The sequence below is a fragment of the Pongo pygmaeus genome, chromosome 7 (assembly GCF_028885625.2).
Source record: "Pongo pygmaeus isolate AG05252 chromosome 7, NHGRI_mPonPyg2-v2.0_pri, whole genome shotgun sequence".
In the NCBI taxonomy this organism is placed as follows: Eukaryota; Metazoa; Chordata; class Mammalia; order Primates; family Hominidae; genus Pongo; species Pongo pygmaeus.
The window spans coordinates 57,993,628-58,017,496 of NC_072380.2; the positions used below are offsets into that span (position 1 = coordinate 57,993,628).

The 23,869-nt window shown below is 42.9% G+C and overlaps 1 long non-coding RNA gene across 2 annotated transcripts; it reads left to right on the top strand.

Moving 5' to 3' along the window:
* The first annotated feature begins 9,960 nt into the window (after window positions 1-9,960).
* LOC129042827 (uncharacterized) lies at window positions 9,961-23,483 on the top strand. 2 transcript variants are annotated; one of them, XR_010127194.1, is made up of 4 exons: window positions 9,961-10,159; window positions 11,735-11,770; window positions 15,462-15,706; window positions 22,959-23,483. It is a non-coding gene; the product is annotated as an uncharacterized LOC129042827 (long non-coding RNA). The 2 variants fall into 2 exon arrangements; XR_008504220.1 differs by lacking the exons at window positions 9,961-10,159; window positions 11,735-11,770; window positions 15,462-15,706 and adding exons at window positions 12,391-12,508; window positions 17,906-18,035.
* The last annotated feature ends 386 nt before the right edge of the window (window positions 23,484-23,869 follow it).

The following is a 23,869-nucleotide window of genomic DNA, read 5'->3' on the forward strand; positions in this document are numbered from 1 at the left end:
ATAAGGGCATAGGTACATATCACTGGGTCAGAATCATGATAATGTGACCCTTCTGCCTGGGCCCTGCAAACAGAAGATACTTTCACATATCTTTTGGCCTACTGGCTAGGTGATATGTCTCTCCTGCCAGTGCCCTGCCCACAGGGGACACAGTGACATATCACTACATATAGCATCTAGGTAATGTGACTCTCCTCTGCTGACTGGATCATGCCCACTGAAGAAATTGTGACATACCACTGAGTGCAAAACCTGGGTGACATGACTCACCTCTGTGTCCTGAACTCTTCCAAGAGAGGGAATTAGTACATATTTCTGAGACCAGCACCTAGGTGGTGTGATTTTCTTTTTTTTCTTCAAACCTGTCTACATTGGGCGTGGTAACATATTACTTCAGGCTTTACCCAGGTGATGTGGCTCTTCTGCCTGGTTTCTGCCCACATCTTAGATTGTGGCATATAACTAGGGAAGCACGTAGGTGATATAACTCTCCTTTTCTTCCTGGGCCCTGACTACTGGGGACACTGTGATGTATCTCTGAGCCCGTGAACTAAGTGAAGTGACTTCTTCTATCTGATCTTTACAATGGAGAGATTGTGCCATATTGCTAAGCCCAGCATTCAGGTTATTTGACTCTCCTTTTTTTCTCAAACCATGCCCACAGACAGAAATTTTTACCTATTGCAGTGCCCAGCACCCAGATAATGTTTCTCTTTTGCCTGAGTCCTGCATATAGAAAAGATTATATCATATTGCTGGGCCCAGCACTATGATAATGTGGCTCTTATGCCTGTCCCAAAGCCACAGAAGATATTTTGACATATCCTGGGCCCATTGTGTAGGTGTTTTGGCTCTAATCCCTTGTCTTATTTTTTCCACATGTGGGATTGTGTCATATTGCTGAATCCAGCACCCAGTTAATGTGACTCTAATTCCTATATCCTGCATAGAGAGGGCATTGTGGCATGTTGCTTGGAATAGCACCTAAGTGATGTTATTCTCCTGCCTAGTTTTTTGCCTACAGATGAAACTATGACATATACCTCACTCCAGTTCACAGGCATGATTGTCAAACTTATATTGAGATAAAGCCAATAGGAGATATTTTGCCTTTCATCGCTAGGCTTAAGACAATAGGGAAGGTCCTGGGTGGCATATTTGTACCAAACTCACAGAATTTTACAACGCTAACTCATAACATATAAACCCCTTGGGTGGTAAAGAGAGTTTCATGACAGGGACCAGCAAAAAGTTCATACTGGGACTCTATTACACTCCCAGGTGAAAGCAAATGTTGTCACCATCCCATGTGTCCAAAGCCTACTATTAGGGGCCTGAGTCTAACAAGTGAATACAGTGCAAAGTTGGAATTGTGATCTTCATATGTGGATCTGGCCACAGGTGGGATGGTGATTCATTTCTGTATCTAGCTCATAGGCATAATAATGAGCCTCATCCCTGAACCTGGCCTACAAAAGACATGTTGACTGTTATAACTGGGTTTAAGGCAATATGCAAGATCATGAATCCAAACAAGCATGTAGGCTTCAGAGTGGCTTGCAACTCTCATATATGCAGTATAAATCCTTCAAATGTAGTGTCATACAATGGCCCAGGAAACATGTTAGATTGTGACTCTCATATACACATCCAGCTCACAGTTAATGGTGTCACACTCAAAGACAAGGAAATTTGGCCTATTACTAGGCTTAGCACCCAGGTGTTGAGACTTTTTGGGTTAAATTCCTTACCATGGGTACATTGTGACATATCACTGGGTTAGAATCAAAATAATGTAACTGTTCTGCCTGGACGCTGCCAACAGGGAATATTATCACATATCTGTGGGCCTATAAGCTAGTTGATTTGTCTCTCCTGCCTCTGCCTTGTCCCCAGAGGACACTGTGAAATATCATTTGACTTAACATCTAGGTCATGTGACCGTCCTCTCCTGCCTGGGTCCTGCTCACCAAAGAAATTGTGACATATCGCTAATTGCAAAATCCAGGTGATGTGACTTTCATTCATATTCTAGGTTCTTCCAGGAGAGGGGATTATTACATATTGCAGAGCCTAGCACCCAGGTAGAGTGGCTCTCTTCTTTTTTTTTCTTCCCTGTCTATGGTCGGCTTGGTGACATACTATTTGAGGTTATACCCAGGTGATGTGACTCTTCTGCCTAGGCCCAGCCTGCATATGAGATTATGCTGTATCACTGGCTCAGCACCCAGATGATGTGACTCTCCTGACTTGTCCCTTTTCACAGGTGAAATTGTGACATATATGTGGGTTAATCACACATGTGCAATAATAACTCTTATACCTGGATCCAGTCAGTAGTGGTATTTTGACTCTTATAGCCAGTCTCATGGCTATGGGTAAAGTCCTGGATTTTTCACTTGTATAAAGTTCACGAAGAATTATAGCACTCAGGTATTTCATATAAAGCCGTAATGTTACAAGGAGTGTCATAACAGAGACCAGCAACCAGGTGAGAATGTGAGTCTTATGTGCACACCTAGCTGACACGATTGTCATTCTCACACATGAACAGGGCCTTGGAATGAAGTACTAAATCTCACACATATAAAGCAATCAAAGGTTGAAATAACTACGCTCATACAGGGATCTTATTCACAGGTGGCTTGGTAACATTTGAACCATGATACAGCACACCTCTGGGGCTGTGACTCCCCTACTGGAACACAATCTTCAAGTGGGATTGGGGCTGTTATACAATGATCTTGTGCATTGTTGAGACTGTGACTCCTCCACTTAGACCCAACTCATAGAAAGAGTTTACTCACATGCATGAAACCAGGGCTTGTGTGGGATGTGAAACTTATATCCAAACCTTTCTGAGAGTGTGATTGGGACAGGTAACTTTCCCCAGCACATTAATAATTTCACTCTCTTTTCTAGACCCAGACCACAGAGAAAATTGTGCCATACATAGAACAAGCACCTAAGCAATATATAATGCCTTCCTTGGCTCTGCCTATAAAGGGCACTTATATATACTGGGACCTCACCCAGGTGATGTGAATTATCTGCGAAAAACCTACCTACAAAGAGAACTGTGTCTTATATCTAGGTCCATCACATAAGTGATGTAACTCCCTTCTACTGCATTGGCGAGGCATTTACAATGCATTGTGACACGTAACTGGGTACTTCACCCAGACGATGTGATTCTCCTTTTGGCTTTTGCCAACAGGAAGCATTGTAACATATCACTTGGCTCAGCACCTAGGTGTTGTTTTTTCGCTTTTGCCTGTGTCCTGGCCACAGGGAAATTGTGACATATTGCTGGGCCCAGCAACAATGTGAGGTAACTCTCCAGCTTTGGTACTGCCCATTAGTACCATTGTGACATATATCTAGGGCAATTGCATAGGTGAAGTGAGTCTCTTGCCAAAGTCCTGCCCATAAAGGAGGTTTTGATATGTCACTGAAATCAGAATTCAGATTATGTGACTCTTCTGCCAGTGTCCTGTCCACAAGGTGGATTGTGACATCTCACTGGACCTGAACCCACATAGGTGATGTGACTTTCTTGCCTTCTCTCTGGCCACAGGTGATATTGTGCCATATACCTGAGACCATAACAAAAGCCTAATAACAACTCATATGCCTGGAGCCAGGACACATGCAGGATGGTGACTCTTATTCTTAAACCTTTTCACAAGTGTAATTGTGACATATATATTTGCCCAGCTCCTGAGTGATTTACTAATTTTGCCTAGGTATAGCCCACAAATAAGATTTTGGGCCAAGAACCTTGGTGACTTGATGGTGCTATCTTAACAGTGTCCTCTGGGGGGATTGTAACATATTGCTGGACCTGTCATCTAGGTTACATGACACTCCTCTCCTGTACCCTGCTTCCTTTGGCAATCGTAGCCTTTCTAAACACTGCATCCAAATGATATGACTCTCTTGCCTGGGCCCTGTCAACAGGCAGCATTGTGAAATATTTTTTGGCCCATCATTAGGTAATATGACTCTCCTCTCCTGCCTGGACACTGCCCACAAAGAACACAAAGAACATTGTGCCACAGATCTGGACCTAGCACACAAGTTATGTGACATTTCTGACAGAACCCAGCCTACATAGAGAATATTGGAATATTTCTGGTCCAGCATTTAGGTGATGTGGCTGTTCTGCCTGCTTCATAACCACAGAGGGAATTGTAATATATACCTAGGCACAGCTCACAGGAATGATGATGGCTCTCATATGTGGACTCAGCCAATAGAGGATATAGTGACTCTTATAACTAGGTTTAGGGACATGCATGATGTCCTGGATCACCTTCTTGTGCAAATGCCACAAAAGAATACAATACTCACACATATTTTACAAAGTCTTTGGGTTATACAGAGTCAAATCAGTGCTCAGCATACAGGTAAAATTGTGAGTCTTGTATGAACTCCCAGCTGACAGTAAGGACTGTCATCATCTCACATGGATGAAGCCAACTGTCACACATGAAAACAGGACATGTGTGGTATTGTAAATCTCATCTTTGGAATTTTCTGGCAGTGTGATTGTGATATAAATTTTTGCCAAGCATCTGTGTAATTTGACTCTCCAGCCTTATTCCAGCCCATACATGGGATCGTGATACCTACCTAGCCCAAGCTCGAGGTGATGTGACTCTCCTGCCTGGGCCCTTCACTCAGTAAGGATTGTGACATATCACTGGATCTAGGACCCAGGTGATGTTACATTTTTACCAGCGCCATTCCCACCAAAATTATTATGACATATCTCTGTGTTCATCTCATAGGTGATGTAACTCTCCTTTCTGGAATGGGCGGTGCATAAGAGAATGATAGTAAAATATTGCAAGACCAGGCACGCAGGTGAGGGTACTCTTTTTCCAGAGCCATGCCCAAAGGAGGACATTGTGATGCATCTCTGGGCCTATCATCTAAGTTATGTGGCTCTCCTGCTTGGGCCCTGCAAACCTGGAGAGTGACATATTTCTAGGTCAGGCACACCAGTGATGGTACTCATTGTCAGGGCTATGCTTCATAGAGGACATTGTGATGTATTTCTGGGCCTATCACCTAGGTGAAGTGACTCCCTCCTTGGGCCCTACCCATATGGTGCATTGTGGCATAAGCAGAGAACCTGCACCTAGGTGATGTAACTCTCTTGCCTGGGTGTTGTCCTAAGAGATCCTTGTGACATATCTCAGGACCCAGCTCCTGAGTGATGTGGCTCTTCTGCCTGGTTTCTGCCCACATGTTACATTGCAACTTATTCCTAGGGAAGCACCTAGGTGATATAACTCTCCTCATCTACCAGAGCCCTGCCTGGTGGGGACATCGGGACATATCTCTGAGCCCATGACCTAAGTGATTTGACTCTGTTTTTCTGCCTGGGCCTTCACAATAGGAGGATTTTGACACATAGCTGAGCCCAGCACTCAGGATATGTGGCTCTCCTCTTTTTCCCAAACCATGCCCACAAAAAAGGAATTTTGACCTATTGCAGGGCCCATCACCCAGATGATGTTACTCTTCTGCCTGAATTCTGCATAAAGAGAAAATTATGGCATATTTCATATTGCTGGGCCCAGCACCTTTATGATGTGACTCTCTTATGCTGAAGCCATCGAAGATATTTTTATATTTCTTGGGCCCATTAGGTAGGTGTTTTGGGGATCCCATAACTTGTCTTGGTTTTTTCCTCATGTGGAATGGTGTCATATTGGGTCCAGCACCCAGTTAATGTGGCCCAATTTCCCAGCCCTGCCTAGAGTAGGCATTGTGGCATATTGCTTGTCACAACACCTAAGTGATGTTACCCTCCTGCCTATATTTTGCCAACAAATGAGATTATGACATACCTTGTTTAAGTTCACAGGCATGATGATCAAACTTATATTGGTATTAAGCCAACAGGAGATATTTTCCCTCAATTGCTAGACTTAGCACAATAGGTAAGGTCCTGGGTTGCACATTTATGCCAAGCTCACAGAAGCTTACGCCACTAATTTATATTGTATAAACTCTTTTGTGGTATAGAGTTTCACAACAGGAAACAGTAAAAAGTTCAGATTGGGATTCTTGATTACACCCCCAGGTGAAATTAAAAGTTGTCACCATCCTACATTTACAAAGCCCACTATTGAGGTCCTGAGTCTAACAAAGTAATAAAGCAAAAAGTTGGAATTTTGACTTTTATATGTGGATCTTGCCACAGGTGGGATGGTGACTCATTTCTGGACCCAGCCCACAGGCTTAATAATGGGTCTTCTCTCTTAACCCTGTCTATAGGAGAGATGTTGACTATCAAACCTGGATTTAGGGCAATATGTAAATTGTGAGTCCATAAACCTCAGAGAGGTTTGCAACTCTCATGCAGGTTTTATAAAGCCCTTGGATATTTTAGACAGTGTCATACATTGGCCCAGCACATATGTGTGATTGTGACTCTAATATACACACTCAACTAAAAGTTAAAGGTGTCACCCTAAAAGATAAGGAGACTGTTTCACATCACTGGGCCCTAGTACCCAGGTGTTGAGACTTTTTAGCTCAAATTCCTTTCCATGGGTGCATTGTTACATATCGCTGGGTCAGAATCATAATACTGTGACTCTTCTGCCTGGGCCCTGTCAACATGGGATAATATCACATGTCTCTGATCCTATTAGCTAAGTGATGTGTCTCTCCTCCCAGTGCCCTGCCCACAGGGGACACTATGACATATCACTAGATACAGTATCTAGGTAATGAGACTCTCCTCTCCTGCCTTGATCCTGACCACTGAAGAATTTGTGACATACCACTGAGTGCAAAACTTAGGTGATGTGACCCTCCTCTTTGTGCTGGACTCTGCCAAGAGAGGGAACTTTTACATATTGCTGAGCCCAGCACCTATGGAGTGTGACTATCCACTATTTTTTCAACCTGTTTTCGTTGGACATGATGACATATTATTTGAGACTATACCCAGGTGATATGACTCTTCTGCCTGGGTTCTGTCTACAGAGGAGATTATAATATATTCCTGGCTCAGCACCCAGATGATGTGACTCTTCTGTCTTTTCTCTATGCAAAAGTGAAATTGTGACATATACCTGGATTCAGCTCATATGCACAATAATAACTCTCATACATAGACTCAGCCAGGGAGATATTTCAACTCACAGGCAGTCTTATGGCCATGGGTAAAGTCCTAGATATCTCACTTGTAAGAATTCACAGAAAAGTATGCTACTCAGGCATATCATATAAAGCCTAAGTGGTATGAAGAGTGTCATAAAATGCACCAGAAACCAAGTACTGTTGGGACTCTTGGGTGCACACCCAGTTTATATGATTGTCATTCTCACACATGAACAGAGCCTATGAATGAGGTGCTAAATCTCATGCATATAAGCAGTTCACCCTCGAAATTGTTACTCTCATACATAAATCTGATCCACAGGTGGTTTGGTGATGTTTGAGCCATGATTCAGCTGACCTGTTGTGCTTTGACTCTCCTACTAGAACACAATCTTCAAGTGGGATTGGAGCTCTTATACATGAATTTTTCCCGTTGTTGAGATTGTGACTCCTGTGTTTTGACCCAACTCATAGGAGGTGTTGACTCTCATATCTGAAGCCAGGTCTTGTGTGGGACTGTGAAACTTATTTCTGAACATTTTTGAGTGTGTGATTGAGAAATATGACTTTTCCCAGCATCTGAGTGTTTTGACTCTCCTTTCCAGGCTCAGAGTTGAAATTGTGACATATGTGCACCAAGCACCTAAGTGATGTGTAACACCTTCTTTGGCAATATGACAAAGTGCACTTTTACATATCACTGGGACCAGCACCCAGCTAATGTGAAATCTTCACCTGAACCCTGCCTACAAACAGCATTGTGTCTTTTATCTAGATCCATCACACTAGTGATGTGACCCTTCTACTGCCTTGGCCCTGCTCTTATGGTGCATTGTGACATGTAACTTAGCACTGCACCCAGGAGATGTGATTCTTTTTTGGGGGGGTGATTCTGCCAATAGGAAGCTTTGTAACATATCACTTGTCTCAGCAACTAGGTGATGTTTCTTCTCTCTTGCCTGGGCCCTGACCATGAGACAGATTGTGACATATTGTTGAACCTAGCACCAAGGCGAGGTCACTCTCTTACCTTGGTCCTGCATGCAGGGGCCATTGTGACATATAGCCATGCCAATTGCCTAGGTGAAGTTTGTCTCCTCTCTTGCCTAAGCGCTTTCTACAGTGGGGCCTCCAGGTGATGTGACTCTTCTTCCAGAGTCCTGCCCACAAGGAGGATTGTGACATTTCACTGGATCAGCCCCCACTCAGGTGATGTGATTTTCCTTTCTTCTCTCTGCCCACAGAGAGAAGATATTTTGCCATGTACCTGAGACCATATCAAAGACCTAATAACAACTCTTGTACCTGGAGCCAGGACATGTGCAGGATGGTGACTCTCATCCCTGAACCTTTCCACAGGTGTTATTGTGACATATACCTTTGCCCAACTCCTGAGTGATTTAATAATCCTGCCTAGTTACAGCATACAGATGACATTTTGACATATACCGGGGCCGAGAACCTTGCTGATTTGACCCTCCTCTCTTAACAGCCTCCTCAGAAGGGATCATAACATTTCTCTGGACCCATTGTCTAGGTAATGTGACTCTCCTCTCCTGCCTGTACCCTGCTTCCAGTGAAGAGTGTAGCATTTCTAAGCACTGCATTCGAATGACATGACACTCTTGCCTGGGCCCTTTAAACAGGAGGCATTGTGACATATATCTAGGCCCATCATTTAGGTGATATGACTCTCATCTCCTGCCTGGATGCTCCCCACAGGGGGCATTATGCCACTGAGCTGGGCCTAGCCCCCATGTTTTGTGACCTTTCTGTTAGGGCCTTGCCTACAAAGGGAATATTTGATTATTTGTTGCTTAGGATTTAGGTGATATAGTTGTCATGCCTATTTAATAACCACAGAGGGGATCATGACATATACCTAGGTACAGGCATGATAATGACTCTTATATGTGGACCCCACTAATGGGAGAAATTTTGACTCTTATAACTAGGATTAGGGACATGAGTGATGTCCAGGATCTCCTCCTGGCAAAAAGATCACAGAAGCTTACAACACTCACACATATTTTATAACATCCTTGGGTTGTATAGGGAGTGTCATAACAGGGCCTAGCACACAGAGGAAATTGTATCGTATGCACACCCAGCTGCCAGTAAGGACTTTCACAATCACGGATGGATAAAGGCAACTGTCATACATGAAAACAGGATATGTGTGGTTTTGTAAATCTAATCCCTAGAACTTTATTGCATCGTGACTGTGATATAAATTTTTGCTAAGCACTTGTGTGATTTCACTCTTCAGACTGGTTCCAGCCTACATATGGCATTTTGATATCCACCTGGGTCAACTTGGAAGTGATGTGACTCTTCTGCCTGGGCCCTGCTCTCAGTAAGAATTGTGACATCACTAGATCCAGTACCCAGGTGACATTACATTCTACCTGCACCATGCCCACAGATATCATTGTAACAAATCACTGTGTCCATCAATTAGAAGATGTAACTTTCCCCTCTGGAATGGGCCCTGCACACAGGGCAGGATAGTGACATATTCTTAGGCCAGGCACACAGGTGATAATACTCTGTTGCCAGGGCCATGCACAGAAGAGGACATTTTAACATATCACAGGGCCTATCATGTAGGTGATATGGCTCTTCTGCTTGGGACATGCCCACTTGAATAGTGACATATTGCTAGGCCAGCCACAAAGGTGATGGTACTCTTTCACCAGGGCCATGCTTTAAGGAAGGCTTTGTGACATATCTCTGGGCCTATCACCTAGGTGATGTGACTTCCTGCTTGGCCCTGCCCACATGGAGCATTGTGACATAAGGGTGGAACCTGAACCTAGGTGATGTAACTCTCTTACCTGGGTCATTTTCTAAGGGGGACTTGTGAATATCTCAGGACCCACAATCAAGTGATGTGGCTCTTCAGCATGGTTTCTGCCCACGTATCAAATTTTGACATATACCTAAAGAAGCACCTAGGTGATATGACTCTCTTTTTCTGCCTGAGACCAGCCTACTGGTGACATTCGACCATATCTGTGAGCCGATAGCCTAAGTAATGTGATTCTCTTCTGTCTGGGCCTTTACAATGGGAAGATTGTGACATATTGACGAGCCCATAATTTGGGTCATGTGACTCTTATCTTGTTGCTGAACAATGCCCATGAACAGCACTTTTGCCATATTTCAGGGCCCAGCACACAGATGATGTCACTCTTCTGCCTAGGTCAGCATAAAAAGGAAATTATAGCACGTTTCTCAGCCAATAATCCTAATGATGTGACTCTCCTGCTTGTGCCAGAGCCACAGAATGTATTTTGACATATCGTTGGCCCATTCTATAGCTGTTTTTGCTCTCATCATTTTGCTGGGTTTCTTCCATGTGTGGTTTTATCATATTGCTGGCTCAGGCCATCAGTTAAGGTGAGCCTCTTTCCTAGGCCCTGCCTAGAGAGGGCATGGTGACATATTGCTTGGCACAGCACCTAAGTAATGTTAAACTTCTGCCTTGTTTTTTGCCACAAATGGGATTATGACATATACCTTGCTTCAGTTCAAATGCATGATGATCAAACTTATATTGGAATTCAGACAATAGGAGATATTTTGCCTCTCACCAGTAGGTTTAGGTCAACAGATAAGGTCTTTCATTCCATATTTGTACAAAGCTCACAGAAGTTATAACAATAACTCATATTATAAAAACTTCTTGGGTGGTACAGAAAGTTTCATAACAGGGCCCAGCAAAAACTTAAGATTGTTACTCTTGACTACACACTCCAGTGATAGTAAAAGTTGTTACCATCCTACATTTACAAAGTCCATTGTTGAAGTCCTGAGTCTAACAAATGAATACAGCACAAAGTTGGAATTGTGACTTTCATAAGTGAGCCTGGCCACAGGTCCGATGGTGACTCATTTCTGGACCCAGCTTATAGGCATAATAGTGGTCTCATCCCTGAATCCAGCCTATAGAGAATTGTTGACCGTAATACCTGGGTTTAGGGCAATAGGTAAGATCATGAGTCCATATAAGCTTGTAGGCCTCAGAGAGGTTTGCAGCTCTCATGCATGTTTTATAAAGTTCTCAGATGTTGTAGAAAGCATCATACGATGGCCAGCACACATGTGAAATTGTGACTCTCATATACACAACTAGCTAACAGTTAATGGTGTCACCTTTAAGGATGAGAAGTTTGTGTCATATCCCTTGGACTAGTACCCCAGTGTTGAGACTTTTTGGTTTAAATTCCTTTCCATAAGGGCATTGTTACATATCACTGGGTCAGAATCATGATAATTAGACTCTTCTGCCTGGGCCCTGCAAACAGGGGATATTTTTAGATATCTCTGGGCCTACTGGCTAGGTGATATGTCTCTCCTCCCTGTGTCCTGCTCACAGGAGACACTGTGACATATCGCTAGATATAGCATCTAGATAATGTGACTCTCCTCTCCTGCCTGGATCATGCCCACTAAAAAAATTGTGAAATACCACTGAGTGGAAAACCTAGGGGACATGACTCTCTTCTTTGTCCTAAACTCTGCCAAGAGAGGAAATTATTACGTATTGCTGAGCCCAGTACCCAGCTGGTGTGATTCCCTTTTTCTTCTTCAAACCTGTCTACAGTGGTCATGGTGACATATTACTTCAGGCTGTACCCAGGTAAGATAGCCCTTCTGTCTGGTTTCTGCCCACATGTTAAATTGTGACATATAACTAGGGAAGCACCTAGGTGATATGACTCTCCTTTTCTGCCTTGGCCCTCCCTACTGGGGACACTGGAATGTATCACTGAGCCCATGACCTAAGTGAAGTGACTCTCTTCTTCCATTTGGTCTTTAAAATGGGTTATTGTGCCATATTGCTAAGCCCAGCACTACACTCAGGTTATATGACTCTCTTTTTTTTCTGAAACCATGCCCACAAACAGAAATATTGACCTATTGCAGGGCCCAGCACCCAGATAATGTTACCCTTTTGTGTCGGTCCTGCATATAGAAAGAATTACAGCATATTGCTGGGCCCAGCACCCTGATAATGTGAATCTCATGCCTGTCCCAACACCACAAAAGGTATTTTGACATATCCTGGGCACATTATGTAGGTGCTTTCACTCTCATCCCTTGGCTAGGTTTTTTCCATATGTAGGATGGAGTCCTATTGCTGAGTGCAGCACCTAGTTAATGTGACACTAATTCCTATACCCTGTCTAAAGAGGGCATTGTGACATGTTGCTTGGCACAGCACTTAACTGATGTTACCCTCCTGCCTAGATTTTTGCCCACAAATGGGACTATGACATATACCTTACTACAGTCCACAGGCATGATGGTCAAACTTATGCTGGGATTCAGCCAACAGGAGATATTTTGTCTTTCATCACCAGGCTTAGGGCAATAGGTAAGGTCCTGGGTTGCATATTTGTACCAAGCTTACAGAACTTTACAACACTAACTCATAATGTAGAAACTCCTTGGGTGGTACAGAGAGTTTCATGACAGGGACCAGCAAAAAGTTCAGACTGGGACTCTCAATTACACTCCCTGGTGAATGCAAATGTTGTCACCATCCCACGTGTCAAAAGCCCACTGTTAGGGTCCTGAGTCTAACAAGTGAATACAGTAAAACGTTGGAATTGTGATCTTCATATGTGGATCTGGCCACAGGTGGGATGGTGACTCATTTCTGGATCTAGCTCATAGGCATAATGTGGGTCTCATCCCTGAACCCAGCCTACAAAAGACACGTTGACTATTATACCTGGGTTTAAGGCAATATGTAAGATCTTTAATCCATATGAGCATGAAGGCATCAGAGTGGTTTTCAACTCTTCTGCATGCTGTATAAAGCTTTTGAATGTTGTAGAGTGTCATACAGCAGCCCAGGAAACATGGGAGATTGTGACTCATATACACACCCAGCTCACAGTTAATGGTGTCAACCCCAAAGGCAAGGAGATTTGGCCTATTATTAGGCCTAGCACCCAGGTGTTGAGACTTTTTGGTTCAATTTTTTTTTCCCATTGGTGCATTGTGGCATATCACTGGGTTAGAATCATAATAATGTGACTCTTCTGCCTGGACACTGCCAACAGGAGATTTTATCACATATCTCTGGGCCTATTAGCTAGGCAATTTGTCTCTTCTGCCTCTGCCCTGTCCCTAGAGGACATTGTGACACTGTGAAATATCATTTGACTTAACATCTAGGTCATGTGACTCTTCTCTCCTGCCTGGGTCCTGCTCACCAAAGAAATTGTGACATATCGCTGACTGCAAAACCTAGGTGATGTGACTCTCTTTCAGTTTCTAGACTCTGCCAAGAGAGGGGATTATTACATATTGCAGAGCCCAGCACCCAGGTAGAGTGACTTTCCTCTTTTTCTTCTTCTTTGTCTGTAGTGGGCTTGGTGATATACTATTTGAGGCTGTACCCAGGTGATGTGACTCTTCTCACTAGGCCCAGCCCACAAATGAGATTATACTGTATAACCTCAGGTGATGTGACTCTCCTGCCTTGTCCCTGCTCACAGGTGAAATTGTGACATATACCTGGGTTAATCACACATGTGCAACAATAACTCTCATACCTGGACCCAGCCAGTAGAGATATTTTGATGCTCATAGCCTGTCTCACGGCCATAGGTAAAGTCTTGGGTTGTTCACTTGTATAAAGTTCATGAAGGATTATAACACTCAGGTATATCATATAAAGCCTTAATGTTACAAAGTGTCATAACAGAGACAAGCAATGAGGTGAGAGTTTGACTTTTATATGCACACCTAGCTTACATGATTGTCATTTTCATACATGAACAGGGCCTTGGAATGAGGTACTAAATCTCACACATAAGAGGCAGTCAAAGGTTGAAATAATTTCTCTCATACATGGATATGATTCACAAGTGGTTTGGTAACATTTGAATCGTGATTCAGCACACCTGTGGTGCTGTGACTCCCTTAATGGAACACAATCTTCAAGTGCGTTTGGGCATCTTATACATGGAACTTGCCCATTGTGGAGACTGTGACTCCTCTACTTTGACCCAACTCATAGAAAATGTTGACTAACATACACGAAACCGGGACTCATGTCGGATGTGAAACTTATTTCTGAACTTTTCAGAGTGTGATTGGGACAGGTAACTTTGCCCAGCACATGAATAATTTGACTCTCTTTTCTAGACCTAGACCATATATTTAATTGTGCCATGTTTGGAACAAGCACCTAAGCAATATATAACACTTCCATGGCTTTGCCTACAAAGAGCACTTTCATATATCACTGGACCCATCACCGAGGTGATAGGAATTATCTGCGAAAAAACTTCCTAAAAAGAAAATTATGTCTTTTACATTTCTGCAGCCAACAGACACATGAAAAAATGCTCATCACTGGCCATCAGAGAAAAGCAAATCAAAACCACAATGAGATACCATCTCACACCAGTTAGAATGGTGATCAATAAAAAGTCAGGAAATAACAGGTGCTGGAGAGGATGTGGAGAAATAGGAATGCTTTTACACTGTTGGTGGGATTGTAAACTAATTCAACCATTGTGGAAGACAGTGTGGTGATTCCTCAAGGATCTAGAACTAGAAATACCATTTGACACAGCCATCCCCTTACTGGGTATATACCCAAAGGATTATGAATCAGGCTGCCATAAAGACACATGCACACGTACGTTTATTGTGGCACTATTTACAATAGCAAAGACTTGGAACCAACCCAAATGTCCATCAATGATAGGCTGGATTAAGAAAATGTGGCACATATACACCATGGAATACTATGTAGCCATAAAAAAGGATGAGTTCATGTCCTTTGTAGGGACATGGATAAAGATGGAAACCATCATTCTGAGCAAACTATCGCAAGGACAGAAAACCAAACACTGCACGTTCTCACTCATAGGTGGGAATTGAACAATGTGAACACTTGGGCACAGGGTGGGGAATATCACACACTGGGGCCTGTCATGGGGTGGGAGAAAGGAGGAGGGATAGCATTAGGAGATATACCTAATGTAAATAACAAATTAACGGGTACAGCACACCAACATGGCACATGTATACATATGTAACAAACCTGCACGTTGTGTACATGTACCCTAGAACTTACTTTTGTACAAAGGTCACAAAAGATTATAACACTCGCAAATATTTTATAAAGTCTTTGGGTTATACAGGGCCAAAGCAGGGCTCACCACACAGGTGAAATTGTGAGCCTTGTATGAACACCTAGCTGACAGTAAGAACTATCAACATCTCACGCGGATGAAGACAACTGTCACACCTGAAAACAGGACATGTGTGGTATTGTAAATCTCACCTATGGAATTTTCTGACAGAAAGAAAAGAAAGAAAGAAAGAAAGAAAGAATGAAAGAAAGAAAGAAAGAAAGAAAGAAGGAAAGAAAGAGAAAGAAAGAAAGAAGAAAGAGAAAGAAAGAAGGAATGAAAGAAAAGAAAGAAAGAAAGAAAAAGAAAGAAAGAAAGAAAAGAGAAAGAAAGAAGAAAGAGAAAGAAAGAAACAAAGAAACAAAGAAACAAAGAAAGAAACAAAGAAAATTATGTCTTCTATCTAGGTCTGTCATGTAAGTGATGTGAGTCCCTTCTGCTGCCTTGGCCCTGCACTTACAGTGCATTGTGACACAAAACTGGGCACTGCACCCAGGTGATGTGATTCTCCTTTTTGGGTTCTGCCAACAGAAAGCACTGAAACATATCACTTGGCTCAACATCTAGGTGATGTTTGTTTGCTTTTGCCTGTGCCCTGATCACAGGGAGATTGTGACATATTGCTGGGTCCAGCACCAATGTGAGGTCAGTCTCCATCTTTGGTACTGGGCAGAAGAGACATTGTCACATATACCTAGGCCAATTGCCTAGGTGAAGTGAGTCTCCTCTCTTTCCAAAGTTCTGCCCACATAGGAGTTTTTCATGTCACTGAAACCAGCATCCAGGTAATGTAACTCTTCTGCCAGGGTCCTGCCCACAAGGTGGGTTTTGACATCTCACTGGACCTGCACCCATGTGGGTGATGTGACTTTATTGCCTTCTCTCTGGCCACAGGCGATATTGTGCCATATACCTGAGACCATAACAAAAGCCTAATAACAACTTATGCCTAGAGCCAGGACATGTTCAGGATGGTGATTCTTATTCTTAAAACTTTCCACAAGTGTAATTTTGACATATACCTTTGCCCAGCTCTTGAGTGATTTAATAATTCTCCCTAAGTATAACCCACAAATCAGATTTTGACAAATATCTGGGACAAGCACCTTGGTGATTTGATGGTGCTATCTCAACAATGTCCTCAGGAGGGGTTGTAACATATTGCTGGACCCATTATCTAGGTTACATGACTCTCCTCTTTGGCCTGTACCCTTCTTCCTTTGGAAATTGCAGCATTTCTAAACAATGCACCAAATGATATGACTCTCTTGCCTGGGCCTTGTCAACAGGCAGCATTGTGACATATTTTTGGGCCCACCATTTAGGTGATACGACTCTCCTCTCCTGCCTGGACACTGCCCACACGGGACATTGTGTCACAGAGCTGGACCTAGCACACAAGTTATGTGATGTTTCCGACAAAACCATGCCTACAAAGAGAATATTGGAATATTTCTGGTCCAGCATTTAGGTGATGTGGCGGTTCTGCCTGCTTCATAACTACAGAGGGAATTGTAACATATACCTAGGCATAGCTCTCAGGAATGATAATGGCTTTCATATGTGGACTCAGCCAATAGAGGATATTATGACTCTTATAACTAGGTTTAGAAACATGCATGATGTCCTGCATCACCTTCTTGTACAAAGGTCACAAAAGATTGTAACACTCACAAATATTTTACAAAGTCTTGGATTATACAGGGTCAATGCAAGGTTCACCACACAGGTGAAATTGTGAGCCTTGTATGAACACCTAGCTTACAGTAAGAACTGTCATCATCTCACATGGATGAAGACAACTGTCACACCTGAAAACAGGACATGTGTGGTATTGTAAATCTCACCTATGGAATTTTCTGACAGTGTGATGGTGATACAAATCTTTGCCAAGCATCTGTGTAATTTGACTCTCCAGATTTGTTCAAGCCCATATATGGGATTGTGATATCCACCTAGGACAAATTCGTGGCCATGTGACTCTCCTGCCTGGGCCCCTCTCTGAGTAAGGATTGTATGTGACATAATACTGGATCTAGCACCCAGGTCATGTTACATTCTTGCCTGCACCATGCCCACCAAAATTATCGTGACATATTTCTGTGTTCACCTTATAGGTGTTGTAACTCTCCTCGCTGTAATGGGCCCTGCACAAAGGAAGGGTAGTGACATCTTGCAAGTACAGACACACAGTCGAGGGCACTCTTTTGCCAGAGCCATGCCCAAAGGAGGGCATTGTGACATGTCTCAGGACCCAGCACCTAGGTGTAACTCTTTTTGCTGGGTGTTGTCCTAAGAGAGCCTTGTGACATATCTCAGGACCCAGCACCCAAGTGTTGTTGCTCTTCTGCCTGATTTCTACCCACATGTTACATTGTGACATATTCCTAGGGAAGCACCTAGGTGATATGACTCTCTTCAACTGCCTGATCCTTGCCTACTGGGGTCATTGCAACATATCTCTGAGCCCATGACCTAAATGATGTGACTGTTTTTCTGCCTAGGCCTTCACCATAGGAGGATTTTGACACGTTGCTGAGCCCAGCACTCAGGATATGTGACTGTACTCTTTTTTCCAAACCATTCCCACAAAAAAGCTCTTTTGACGATTGCAGGGCCCAGCACCCAGATGATATTACTCTTCTGCCTGGGTTCTTCATAAAAAGAAAATTATGGCATATTTCATATTCCTGGGCCCAGAACCCTTATGATGTGACTCTTCTGCCTGTGCTGGAGCCACCGAAGGTATTTTGAAATATCTTGGGCTGGTTATGTACGTGTTTTGGCTCTCATAACTTGACTGGGTTTTTTCCACTGTGGGATCGTGTCATATTGCTGGATTAGAATTATAAAAATGCAACTCTTCTGCCTGAGCCCTGCAACAGGTGATACTATCACATATCTCTGGACCTAACAGCTAGGTGATATGTCTCTCCAGCCTGTGCCCTGCCCCCAGAGGACATTTTGAAATATCACTAACACTAACTTCTTGGTAATGTAACTCTCCTTTCCTGCCTCGGTGTAGGAGATTGGTCAGGGTGGTGGAAAAAACTGTAGAAAGATGCAAATCTTCTTTGAAGGCCAGAAGTTTTTATACAAAACCTTCAGAATAGGATTTGGCTTGAGGCAGGCAGATTCTCTTATCTGGTGCCTGAAAGCTTAAGTTAGATAACAAGGGGATGTTAAGAAACTGATCTAGATAAGTTAGTTTACTTAGGCCTCAGAACCTGGCCTTTAATCATCAGCAAAACTGCTCTCTCCAGGGAGGGCAACCATGTTAATTATCTCCAAGTGTGTTGACTCAAGGCCTTTGTCATTAAATCTATACTGTATAAATGCCCGCAAAGCCAGCTTGTCAGGGCCCTGGCTGCTGACTCTTCACAGCACCCTCCACAGGGTCTGTAAGTGGCCTGGTCCCCTAGCCTGCTCTTTCACTGGATACCTATGTCTGAGTGCATTCCTTCATATGTCGTTCAGCCAAGGTCTGTGGGTCAGACCCGGCAGGTTGTGCCCCATGTGAGGAACACTGCAACAAATCACCACAGAACTCTCAAAAACGAAGGTAAATAGACTGCACAGTCAGTAAGTCAGTCTTTGGTGCCCGCTCAGGATTTCCAAGTTCGAGGGCATTGTTCAGGCTAGGGTTTCATCATGGGACAACAGTTATCAGCACAATAGAAGCAGTATATAAAAGTATTGAAACAGCTGCTTAAAGCTAGTGGAGCCTCAGTTTCAAAAGCTCAATTAAGGGACCTAATGCAAACTGTTGTATACCATAACCCATGGTCCCTGGAAGAAGGTATGCTAGATGTAGAGCTCTGGGAACAAGTGCGGAGAAATCTTAAACAACATCATGTGCAAGGGCAATGGTCCCAGTAACATCTTTAACATTGTGGGCTTTAGTTAGAGCAGTTCTGGTCCTGCTGTACACAGAAGAGCCTAAAAAGGGAAGGGAGGAAGAACCATCACCTACCTTACTGCCTCCTTATCCCTCAGCCCCGCCATCACTGGGCCAAAATAACAAAGAGGAAATGGAGGTTGTGCCTGACCCGCTCCTCCAATAGACTGAATAAAAGACAAGGGATACATTGCAGCTATGGGACCCTGTCTTTGGCAAGTGGCATTAGAAGGGGAGCTCTTACCCTGCCCAGTAATGCAAGATCAACAGAGCAATCAGGTACATAAAGAGACAAGAAAAAGCACTAAAGATAACAAAGCTGCTAGCCCATTTACAAAAAGGATTAATTAAAGCTATAGCAAATAACTCCTGTTTGACTCCATGGACTGGTCAGTGCTCACTAAAACAACTTTAAACACCAGTCAATACCTTTTCTGGAGGGCAGAAATTGATGAATTATATCAACAGCAAGCCTCTTTCTAATAATGGCCACTGTTTTTCCTCCTCTATGCCTCTTGTGGCTCTCTCAAAATCCTATTTGGGTAGAACAGTAGCCTTTAAAGGGAGGGAAATAAGAGTTAGTTTATGAGCAATTAAAAGCCAGCTATATAGAACCATCAAACGGCCCTTGGAATTCACCCATTTTCATCATTCCCAAAAAGTCTGGTAAATGGAGACTTTTGTATGACTTACATACCATTAATGCTAATTTGCAAGCTTTCGGGCCCCTTCAGCAGGGACTCCCCTCCCCCACAGTGATTCCTTGAGATTGGCCTATAATCGTTATTGAGTAAAAAGACTGCTTTTGTAATATTCCCCTAGCAGAAGAGGACAGAGAAAAATTTGCATTTACAATTCCAGCTATCAACAATGAAAGTCCAGATCACCAATTTCATTAGAAAGTGCTTCCTCAAGGAATGCTGAACAGTTCTACCATGTGTCAGTATCATGTAAATCAGGCTTTGCTCCCCAGTAGAAAAGAATTTCTTAATTGCAAGATTATTCATTTTATGGATGATATTTTGCTAGCAGCCCCAACAGAGCCAGTACTTTTAAAGTTACATGCCTCTGTAGTAAAGAATACACAGTTAAGAAGTTTAATCATAGCAACTGAAAAAGTACAGATGTCTTCTCCTTGGAAATATCTTTGGTACATACTAACTTCCTGATAAGTAAGACCTCAAAAGGTTAAATACTAGCAACTTACACATCTTAAATGATTATCAGAAATTACTAGGCGATATTAGCTGGCTTTGCCCCACCTTAGGCATAACTACTGATAAGTTACAGAACCTGTTTTCTGTCTTAAAAGGCAATGCTACCCTAGATTCTCCTAGGCATTTAACTCCTGCAGCACAAAGGGAAATTGAAGAGATAGAGCAAACTATTTCTCATAGGCAACTAGATCTCATAGATCCATGGTATTCAGTTCAATTGTTTGTTTTTCCCAGAAAACACTCTCCTACATGGTTAACAGGACAGATGGTCCCAGAGCTACGCTTTCTAGAATGGGTTTTTTGCTCACATACTGGGACTAAAATACTCTCTCCCTATATCCAGTTCATCAGTAAAGTCATCTATTCAGGCCGTAGATGATGCAATCTGACCCTGATATCATCATAATTCCTTTAAGTAAAAAGCCATTCAAAGTAGTGATGCCCTTATCTATGGACCTGCAAACGGCAGTCTCTGATTACACAGGCCATACAGAGCATGCCCTCCCTGCTGTCAAACTCCTTAAGTTCTTATCTTGTACTTCTGTGGTTTAGCCTACAAAAATAGTTCAATCCCCCATAACTAAAGTTTATTTTTTTTTTTTTTTGAGACGAGGTCTTGCTCTGTCGCCCAGGCTGGAGTGCAGTGGTGTGATCTCTGCTCACTGCAAGCTCCACCTCCCGGGTTTATGCCATTCTCCTACCTCAGCCTCATGAGTAGCTGGGACCACAGGCACCTGCCACCATACCAGGCTATTTTTTTTCTTTTTGTATTTTTAGTAGAGACGGGGTTTCACCGTGTTAGCCAGGATGGTCTCAATCTCCTGACCTTGTGATCTGCCTGCCCGGCCTCCCAAAGTGCTGGGATTACAGGCATGAGCCACCATGCCCAGCCTACCTAACATTTTAATACTGTTTAGTAATGTCTCTGGTAAACATGGAAAAGCAGCAGTTTGGTAGAGACCACGTAATTCCCTCACTCGTTCTGGGTTTACTAGCACTCAGAGAGCTGAGGTTGGAGCTTTAATATTTTTCCTTGGAAATTTTTCCCCTCAGCTAATACTGTTAGTGACTCTGCTTACTCTACTTATTGCAGAACCTTGAGACAGCCCTCATTAAGTCCACTCTGGAGCCCACCCTGTGTGCAATTTTCTCCGACTTCAGCAATTGCTAGATCAATGCACACATCCTATTTTTATTGCACACATCCTATTTTTATTGCACACATCCTATTTTTATTACACACATTCAGGGCCACAGCTCACTGCCTGGCCCATTGGCTTATGGCAATGATCAAGCAGACTGACAGGTTATGACATCACTGCTTGACCAAGCTACCCAATCACATTAATTTTTCCACCAAAACTGGAGAAAAGTATCTAAACAATTTCAACTTACCCAAAGACTAGCTAAACGAATTATCCTACAATGCCCAGATTGCCAGCTCACAGGCACATCCCCTCCTTCAACAGGTGTTAACCCTAGAGGACTAGAGCCTAATCATTTATGGCAAATGGATTTTACACACATCCCTGAATTTGGAAAGGTTAAATATGCACATGTATCTGTTGATATCAATTCTTATTTAATATAACACTCAAGCTCTTCCTGGAGAGTTGACTCTGTATGTCATTAAACATCTTCTTTTAACTTTTGCATTTATAGGGTGGCCCACAAAAATTAAAACTAATAATGGTCTGGCTGATGCCAGCCCACAATTTCAATAATTTTGTCACACATGGAATATCCAACATTCCACAGGCATCCCGTATAGCCCACAAGGGCAGGCCATAGTAGAACGAGTCCATTCCACTCTTAAAAATATTCTCAGAAAACAAAAACAGGGGAATATGAGTAAGGACCCTGCAACACTATTGGCACAAGCCTTATTTACCCTTAATTTTTTAAAATTTAGATGATAAATTTCAATCAGCTTTAGAAAAGCACTTCGCTAAAACCTCTCAAGACATAAAACTCACAGTTTTTTGGAAAGATGTAAACAGTAATGTATGGTGTGAGCCAAATGAATTGAAGAGGATATGCTTATGTTCACACCCCTTCAGGTTCTCTTTGAATTCCAGCATGATGCATCAAACCATACCATGACATGGCTAGGACCCAACCTGGTACCAGAAATGAAGAAAATGACCCTACAGGACCCACAGCCCTGGACGATGTGGCTTCCTTGGACAATACAGGCCCCAGACATTATGCTGAAGAAGCAGAAGGCTTAGTAAATCCTGCTCCAAGCCAAAATGCCAGTCACTCCAAATAATTTGTTCCATTTTTGTTCTCCCACTCTGCCTACAACTGATACCTGCTACACTCTATTGGGCTCATCTCTTAAATCCATCTTTCTTCTGCCCTGTTACTTAGACAAACACTCACTTCCCAGCTTCTAACAATGTGACTGCTTGGCTAAAAGGGATTACTATACCTTCAGTGGGGTTCCGTAGCAATGGCATACATTGGACTAAGGTACCAGGTCACTCTTTGATTGGAAAATAATGTTGCTAATTATACTCATGTTTGTCTTATGTTATTTAATAATTCTAGGATGAAAAGCCAGAATACAAGCAGTGACCACCACACCTGACAGACCTGCTGCTGCACACATCTGTACTCTCCAATCAACAAAACCTGATGCTAAAAACAGAAAAGGGGAGATGTAGGAGATTGGTCAGGGTGGTGGGAAAAATTGTAGAAAGATACAAACCTTCTTGGAAGGCTGGAAGGTTTTACAAAAGCTTCAGAATAGGATTTGGCTGAAGGCAGCCAGATTCTCTTATCTGGTGCCTTAAAGCTTAAGTTAAATAACAAGGGGATATAAAGAAACTGATCTAGATAAGTTAGTTTACTTAGGCCTTGGAACCTGGTCTTTAATCATCTGCAGGACTGCTCTCCAGGGAGGGCGACTATGTTAATTATCCACAAGTGTGTTAACTCAAAGCCTTTGTTATTGAATTTATACTGAATAAATGCCTGCAGTGCCAGCATGTCAGGGCGGTGGCTGCTGACTCTTTACAGCACCCTGCTCGGTGTATGTAAGCTGCCTGGTCCATTAGCTCACTGTTTCACTGGATATCTGTGTCTGAGTGCATTTCTTCATCTGTCACTCGGTCGGTGTCTGCGGGTTGGACCAGGTAGGAACTGAAAACCAAACACCACATGTTCTCACTCATAAGTGGGAGTTGAACAAGGAGAACACATGGAGACAGGGAGGGAAACATCACACACTGGGGCCTTTTGGGGGTTTAAGGGCTAGAGGAGGGATAGCATTAGGAGAAATACCTGATGTAGATGACGGGTTGATGGGTGCAGCAAACCACCACGGCACTTGTATACCTATGTAAGAAACCTGCAGGTTCTGTATATGTATCCCAGAACTTCAACTATAATAAATAATCTTTTTAAAAAAAGAAAGAAAAGAAACAGGCTTAGGCTGTGTGTGGTGGCTCACACCTGTA